The sequence below is a fragment of the Arachis ipaensis genome, chromosome B05 (assembly GCF_000816755.2).
Source record: "Arachis ipaensis cultivar K30076 chromosome B05, Araip1.1, whole genome shotgun sequence".
Taxonomy (NCBI): Eukaryota; Viridiplantae; Streptophyta; class Magnoliopsida; order Fabales; family Fabaceae; genus Arachis; species Arachis ipaensis.
In genome coordinates, this window is record NC_029789.2 from 76,870,793 (window position 1) to 76,878,883 (window position 8,091).

Sequence of the window (8,091 nt, forward strand, 5' to 3'; positions counted from 1 at the left end):
CTTCCAATGGTCACCTTTTTAAAACGTGTCTATATTCTATGTTTATTTTGACACCCTATAAAAATGTGCCAGTAAAATTCCCTCCCCAAAATTTAATATTCCACCTATTGTTTTCACACTTTACTTTTCTTATCATTTTTTTTCTAAGTTTTCAATTTTAACCCTAAAATGATAACAAAAGCATACACTAGGTTTTACATTGTTTCCAAATTCACTTTTTAACTCTAAAAAGTGAAGCTGCACCATCATCTTCATCTTCACTTTCAAATCCCTCGTAAAAACCTCCACCGTTCATCTTCATCGCACCCAGCTCGCCTTCATCGTCATCTTCATCACTGCCAATGACCGTTGCACCCAGCTCGGCTTCATGTTCATCAACCCTTGCACCCGAGCCTCTAACCCTTGCACCCGACCATCTCTCTGTCACACCCTGGTTGTTTCTCAACCCTCGCACCCAACCCTTGCACCATCAACGCAACCCTTGTTGGATTAGTAACCCTCAATCGTTGGCCCTCTATCTGTCGCACCATCAACGCATCGGGGTGGCCTCCTACTCCCTCAGCGATCTCTCTCTTGCAAATCCTCGTTGGATTCAGAATCCTCAATTGTTGCCGTCTCTCCCTCAATCGGCACCGTAAACACTGGTAAGTATTTCCTCCCTCTGATTCTCTGTTTCTCTATTCCTCTATTTCTTCTCTATTTTGGAAATTTAGGTAAATTAGTCTGTTTATTTAGGTGGTTATTTTGTTAGTGACATGATGAAATGCTCAGAATCAGCTCCCGCTTCCATTTCCAAGTTCTATTTTGATTGAATATCTGATTAGTGATTACTAATTCATCACCTTTTACTCGTTTCGACGTTCTTCAAGTTCTATAGTTCTAGTTTTACATGGATATATGGTTCAATTTGGATCTGTTTAGCATAGCCGACTAACATGGCAAATGATTTCTTTACAAGAGTTATGGTGGGATAACTTATCTTTACCTGTGTCTAATATAGTTTCAATCTATTATTTCTCGTAGATTAGGGTTTTCAGAAGTTTTTGTGGTGGATTCAGCACTACCAATACGGTGAATGGACCTAAACAGGAGCTCAATGTGGAGATACAAGTTTTAATCAATGATGTATTGCAAAGCAGATAAAATTATATATGGTGAGTGTTATTCATCAATTATTTCCATTCATCTGAAGCTCACTTAAAGCATCTGTGCACCTTGTTAAGTTGATAGGGAATTCAGGAACGTGAATTAAATTATGTCATTCAATTGAGTTTTGATAGAATTATGAATAATGGCTAGTTGATTTTAGTGAAGCCATAAAAATTTGTTCATTGCAAATGAAGGAGCGTTATAGTTCAATCTTGAGTATTTCACTGGCCAATATGTAATGTTCAAGTTTACATGTGTCCTGTCTCTCTCTGGTCTCACTAAACAATTTCTTAATGGTAGTAATTTTTAAATGGGTTATTATTCAGTATTAATACTGACGCAAGTGCAACATGTTTAGATTGATAATTGGGTTTTCGAATTGTAGCTTCAAAATTTTAACTGATTTTCTTCATAAAATTTGGTAATGCAGATAAAAATGAAGTTGGCTAATCTTGGGCATGCACAAACGTAAGTCTTTTCCTGAAAGATGTTGCTAATTCACTGCTGCTCTACTGATTAGTTCCGTTTTCACTTACTTTTACTCCAACTTATCTTCCATATTGATTGCACAGCACAGAAACAAGACTGAAGATAGGCGCCAGAGTGAAAATGGGATGGATAGGAGGCTTAGAAAAAAGATGTTGCAGGAAGGTGTTGTTTTGAGTGGCAGAATTTAGTTGCGGAAGCATCAAGAAAAGGATATGCTGAGTAGGAAGAGCTGCAATGGAATTCCTATGGAATCTTGGATAAACAGCTGAAGCAAGAGTGGTCAGAGTGTGTTGAACAAAGGAAACAAATGGTGAGGCCACCAGGTAGCAAACGAGCTCCCAAGTCTCCTAAGCAGAGAAGGAAAATCGCAGAAGCTATTGCTGCAAAATGGGCTGATCCAGTAAGTATTTGTATATATTAATAATGGCTGCATTTGGATACTCTACTGACACAATAGTTAGAATTTTGTTTAATTGTAAAAGTAGAAATATAGATATAAATTAATTGTAGAAGTAGGCATAGGACTAGCCTTACTCATGCCAAGCTTGGACAACAAATTTTTAATATATTTTGGTTTTGTGAGAGATGAAGCTGTCCAGATTTCATCCTTTGTACCTCTTTTCAGGCATTTATCTGTGGAGAGGAACAAAGTTTCTTGTGTTAAGTTGTTTTCGGAAGCAAGGAACAATCTTCTTCCAGTTTCATCTTTCGTAATTAAATTTGTAATTAAATTCTAATAATTTAGGGTGGTAATTCAATTTGAAGATAAATGTTCTGTTCAAAATAGTGGGGACCATATTAAAAGCTTTTAAATTATAAGCATTTAATTATAAATTTAAATTGATAAGGAATTAACTAGAATTGAACTTGAGAGTTGTTGAGGGATTAAAATTTAAATGCCAACTCCTTTTCTTGAAAATCTGATTTTCTAAAATGATGCAGTAATTTTCTAACAAATAATTCTACAGTGAACGAAATTGTAATGAGTTAAATGCTGGGTAAACTAGAGTAAGTCTAGTTGCTAGAATTTAATTTTAAAAGGATTCTATTATTTGTTAAATTAGTTATAAATTTTTTAAGTTGGACTACTAAATCTGTTTTTCTGCATCACTTTAAAAGAGGGCAGCAACTTTAAAGGGTTATAACTAATTTCACATTGATCGGAATCGCATGGGATAATGTTTGGGGTGAACATAGAAATGTCTAGGACTGGGCTGGAAAGTTGGAAGGCGATTCGTTAAGTATATGATTTATGGTGAATTTTTGAAATTTGGTGGTCGAAAATCTGTTTGCTGCAAAAAAATCCAAGTGAGGCAACAACTTGTTTGCCTTGCTGCGAATTCTACGAGTTGAAGTTTGGAGTGAAACCATGATGAATCTAGTTTGTCTAAAATTTCAGTTTATTAGGAGGTAAGAATTAGAAGATACAAATTTTTTAAAATCAACTGATTAAGTTGGAAAAATCAATTTTCAACAGAATTTGTGGTAACTTGCAAAATTGGATCATCTTGCTGCACAAAGCCCTTGATTTCATGCTTGGTTGGTATGTAGATATGCTTTAAGAACCTAAAAGATCATTTTGTGTAAATCAACAAGTCATCATTCATTGCATGTGATGAGTGTTTTTTTTTTTGTGGTGACTAAGAAAATAGGTATCCTACAAAAATGATTTTTGGGCCGTAAAAGGATTGGGAGGTGCTTGACACACGCTTGAATGCTGATGACATGAAGCTTGTTGCCAATGCATACAGGTTCCTCAAGGATGGGGGTTTCTTGCCCAATTTCTTTCATTTGAATGTTAGCTCTCTATTTTTTTTTTTAAATTTCTTTTAGCTCTCTAATAAAACTGCACGAGTTAACTCAAGTAAATACTATATAGTTATTACTTGTAAATAATGTTATATAGCATTAGCAATATAAATCACTCAATGAACCTGAACCTGGTTTCTATATCCACAACAAAGGTAAGTTGAAAAGACTCCCATCTTTTCTTATGAACAACTATGATAAAAGAAGTTGTTAACACTGTAAAGAGACTCTCCATCTTTTGGATTAATTTATTCTTTCAAGGTTATTTTTTTATTAAATAGTACATTAATTAATTGCTTTCAACAAGATTTGCCAACTGTAGTGATGTATTTCCTGTTTATATTAGAGATGATAGAACCGATGAAGATGCATTCAAGGTATGTGACCACCTCTATTGATTTTTTACTCCATGCTATAATACTATATAGTTAATTACTTAATTATATTGGCTACCCACAATGTGATGTTTTGGGACAATTTGAACTAACTTAAATGAGAAAACAAAAATTGAGAGACAGAGGACAAGGTCTTGGAATTCTTGTCTCGAAATTTTCGGAAGACACTATTGCATCGTACTCTTTACAGAACCTAATGAGGCAAGTATATAATTTTCTCCTTTTTGTGATAAACCATGGTGTCTTAACTAGCAAAGGGTCCTATTTGTTTTCTTCTTGGACTAATTCAAACAACTTTGTCATTCAGAAACTCACCATGTACAAACCAGTCATTCAGAAACTCATCATGTACAAAGCAGCGGCTGCAATAACAGCAGCAGCAACCGCAGCTGTGGAAGGATCAAAACAAGAACAAAAGATGCTCTTCAACAAGAGTCTCTAAAATAATGTATCTTTATTTGTTTTTGGATTTTTTTATGTAGATTAGTTGAATTTTCCCGAGTTTTTTGGGAACAAAGAGAGCTATTTGCGGATTGTGATACTGACAGATGGTGAATATAATAACCACTTCAAATGTTCTGTTAGATATGGAATCATGAAGTCCTAGATGAAGTTCTACACTCAGCTGAGTAGTGTGATTTAGATGTAAATTTTACTTTGCAAAGTGATGACTTCGCAGTGAATTTGTTTTCTTTTCTTTTGATTTTTTCAATTTTCTTGTGCCCGTTTATTTTTTGTATTTTTATATAAAGTTTATTTTAATAACATGATTTAGTTTTTGAATAATGATTGGTTATTTAATGTTGATTATGATGGCTTTCCCAATGTTGAAAGTGGTATGGAGTGGCCTAATGAAGGGATTATGTAGCTATTGGCACGCTTTATAAGTGTAGCCATATTTTCTTGTAGTCATTAATAGCCACGCTTACTAAGTGTAGCCATATATCATGCTATTGGCACGCTTAAAAAGCGTAGCCATATATTTTTCTATCGGCACGCTTTTGAAGTTTGCTGAAAATTAGCTTTCTTGGTACGCTTCAAAAGTATGGTGATATGTGAACTTTTCAGTACACTTTTAAAGAGTACCAATAGGTTAACACCTATGGCCACACTTCTAAGCGTGGTAAGAGTTGAAAGCGTGGCCAAAAAGAAAGCGTGCCGATAGATCCACAAAAGCGTGGCGATAGAGCAACCGGCACGCTGGCGGATGTGATCCTTTCAAAAGCATGCGAATAGCTCAAAAAGCGTGGCAAAAAGCTATCGGCACCCTTTTTAGCACTTTTCGGCACACTTTAAAAGCGTGGTAGAAAGCTTATTTTCTTGTAGTGTTTGTGTTGAGGCAACTCTTTAGATAAGTTTTTAGTCAACACTCCCGACCCAGATGGCTCAAGGTGTTGGGTGACAAAGCACCCCTCAGACCTACTAACTCAAGCCTCTCCTCATCACATACACACTACAGACACTTGGCTCAAATTTTCAGCCTAGAGACATTGGGGCCCAGCACCTCTTTGGGTTACTAAATGCCTTGTAACTAGGTTGCTCTTGATAGTGGACTTTTGGTTGATAATCCCAGGTTAGTTAACCAAAGTTATCAAGTGTTAAAACACTCCTTAAAACCTATTGATCCAAGCAAATCCTAGTACAGAGGCACCACAGCCATGTGTCTCAAGGTTTAAGCTATTGGTGTCTAGCTTATTCTTTGTTTCTTTCATTTTTTGTTTGCCAACGTTGGGGCTACCGTTGGAGGTCCAACTTTTCCTCCAACGTTGGCTATTATTGTTTTCCTTATTGTTCTTTCTTTCTTCCAAGGCTTGTTCTTTTCAAGGGTTTTAGCAATTAGTTTCATACTATGGAGGGCATTCTACCCTTATGTTTTTATGAGTGAGCTTGCTAACAATCAAACATAAACCACCACTCATCCTCATTCTAATTCCTAACAACTTGGACAATCACAATTCATATTTTCAAACCATTTTCTTTTATTCAATTGAAAAGGGGACGAGACATACATTCAAGTAAAGTGAAAGTAAAGCACACACCCAGGCTAGCACACTTATGACAACATTAAAGAAAACAAACAACAGAATTCGGACATAGGTATACTATTCAGCACGGGTACTTCAGACTTCCAATTTAGGCAATTCAAAGTGAAAGCAGTTAAGTGACAATACAACCTCTTGGCATCTTCTTCGTTGTTCATTATCTTTCCTAACCTTGGTATTCTCTTTGTCTCTGGATGATGGTGCATAGTCTTTCCAAAGGTTTGATTGTCTTCCTGCAAAACTATTGGAAGTTGCTTGTTCCTAAACACTTGAGAAATGGTGAGTCTGTATGTATGCTTGTGAATTTCTAAACCTAAGTTGGTGTATGAACACCAAACTTAGTTCCTTTCTTACTTCTATATGCAGCGAAGTAAATACATACATGAAACATTAAGTGCTTCTACAAGCATGACCTAGAATTTAAACAATTGTTAAGTAGTTTCTCTGATTGTTTGGAGCTAGTGATTGATCAGACTGAGGGTTGAGATGTGTTTTAATATTTGGTGGAACACCAAACTTCACATCCCACATTCACCTTTGAATTGTTTTGGTGTGCAACACCAAACTTAGCACCTTACAATGCAGAGAAACCTGCTTAACTTTCGTATTAAAACAGCTAAAATACAAGAAAATTATCTTTGGTTGGGTTGCCTCCCAACAAGCGCTCTATTAACGTCACTAGCTTGACATTTTCTCCATTAGTTGAGCTGATACTTCATCTTGGAGCCTTCTCCCATATTGCCCAGGTAGTGTTTGAGCCTTTGCCCATTCACAGTAAAAGTCCGCTTTGAGCTTTCTTCCATGATTTCTATGTGTCCATAAGGTGAGACCTTGGTGACTAGAAAAGGTCCTGACCACCTTGACTTTAGATTTCCAGGCAATAGCTTTAGCTTGGAATTGTAGAGAAGCACTCTCTGCCATTCTTCAAAGCTTCTAGGTGCTAACTTGAGGTCGTGTCTCTCCATTGTCTTTTTCTTGTAAATTTTGGCATTTTCATAGCCCTGGGATCTGAATTCTTCCAATTCTTACAGTTGCAAAAGCCTCCTTTCACCAGCAGCATTGTTATCAAAGTTTAGTAGCTTGAGGGCCCAGAATGCTTTGTGTTCAAGCTCCAATGGTAGATGACAAGCCTTTCCATACACCAATTGATATGGGGACATCCCAATTGGTGTCTTGAAGGCTGTTCTATATGCCCAAAGAGCATCATCCAACTTCTTTGACCAATCTTTTCTTGAAGCTCCCATAGTCTTTTTCAGGATCCTTTTTAGTTCTCTGTAGGATATCTCTGTCTGCCCACTTGTTTAGGGATGGTAGGGTATGGCAATTTTGTGTTTTACCCCATATCTTAGGAGGAGACTTTCTAGTGGTCTATTGCAAAAATGGCTCCCTCCATCACTGATAAGAGCTCTAGGCACTCCAAATCTGCTAAAGATGTTCTTTCTGAGAAAGTTTATCACCACCTTATTGTCATTTGTTGGAGTTGCAATGGCTTTTACCCATTTTGATACATAGTCTACTGCCACCAAAATGTATTTATTTGAGTATGAGGTTGGGAATCGTCCCATGAAATCAATTCCCCATACATCAAATAATTCAAGTTCTAGAATGAAGTGTTGTGGCATTTCATTTCTTTTGGGTAGGTTCCCTTCTCTTTGGCATTCATTGCAGTGTTACACCAATTCTTTTTCATCCTTGAAGATGGTGGGCCAAAAGAAACCACACTGTAGTACTTTGGCTGCAGTCCTTTCTCCTCCAAAGTGTCCTCCATAGCAAGAACCATGACAATTCCATAAGACTTCCCTTCCTTCTTCCTCTGAAATGCATCTTCTAAGTATTCCATCTGAACATTTCTTGAAAAGGTACAGTTCATCCCAGATGAAATACTTGGCATCATTAATAAGCTTCCTCCTTTGATGTTTGTTGAATTTTAGAGGCACCTGATGAGCTATATTTCGTCGGTATAGAATTTTACCAAATAAATTTGTCGTGAGTATAGTCTAAACCAAAAAACTATAGCACATCAATCAAAGAAAGTGTGTGTCCACAATTCAAATTAATAACCGAGAGTATTAGTCTCGAGTCGTTCTTTCTAGGAGTTGCCTTAGGATGCACATTATTGGTTAGGAGGCTCTTGGTGTTTGAGGTTGAATACGAGAATTGTAAACAAACTTGCATAGAAGTAATTTACAAATAATAAGTAGGCTAAC

General features: G+C 36.5%; 1 long non-coding RNA gene across 12 annotated transcripts; it reads left to right on the forward strand.

Moving 5' to 3' along the window:
- LOC107643693 lies at positions 202-4,043 on the forward strand. 12 transcript variants are annotated; one of them, XR_002363113.1, is made up of 7 exons: positions 206-644; positions 1,024-1,154; positions 1,580-1,617; positions 1,722-2,038; positions 3,116-3,181; positions 3,284-3,389; positions 3,794-4,043. It is a non-coding gene; the product is annotated as an uncharacterized LOC107643693 (long non-coding RNA). The 12 variants fall into 12 exon arrangements; XR_002363114.1 differs by having other exon boundaries at positions 3,291-3,389; XR_002363115.1 differs by lacking the exon at positions 3,116-3,181 and having other exon boundaries at positions 3,284-3,435; positions 3,794-3,824; positions 3,966-4,043.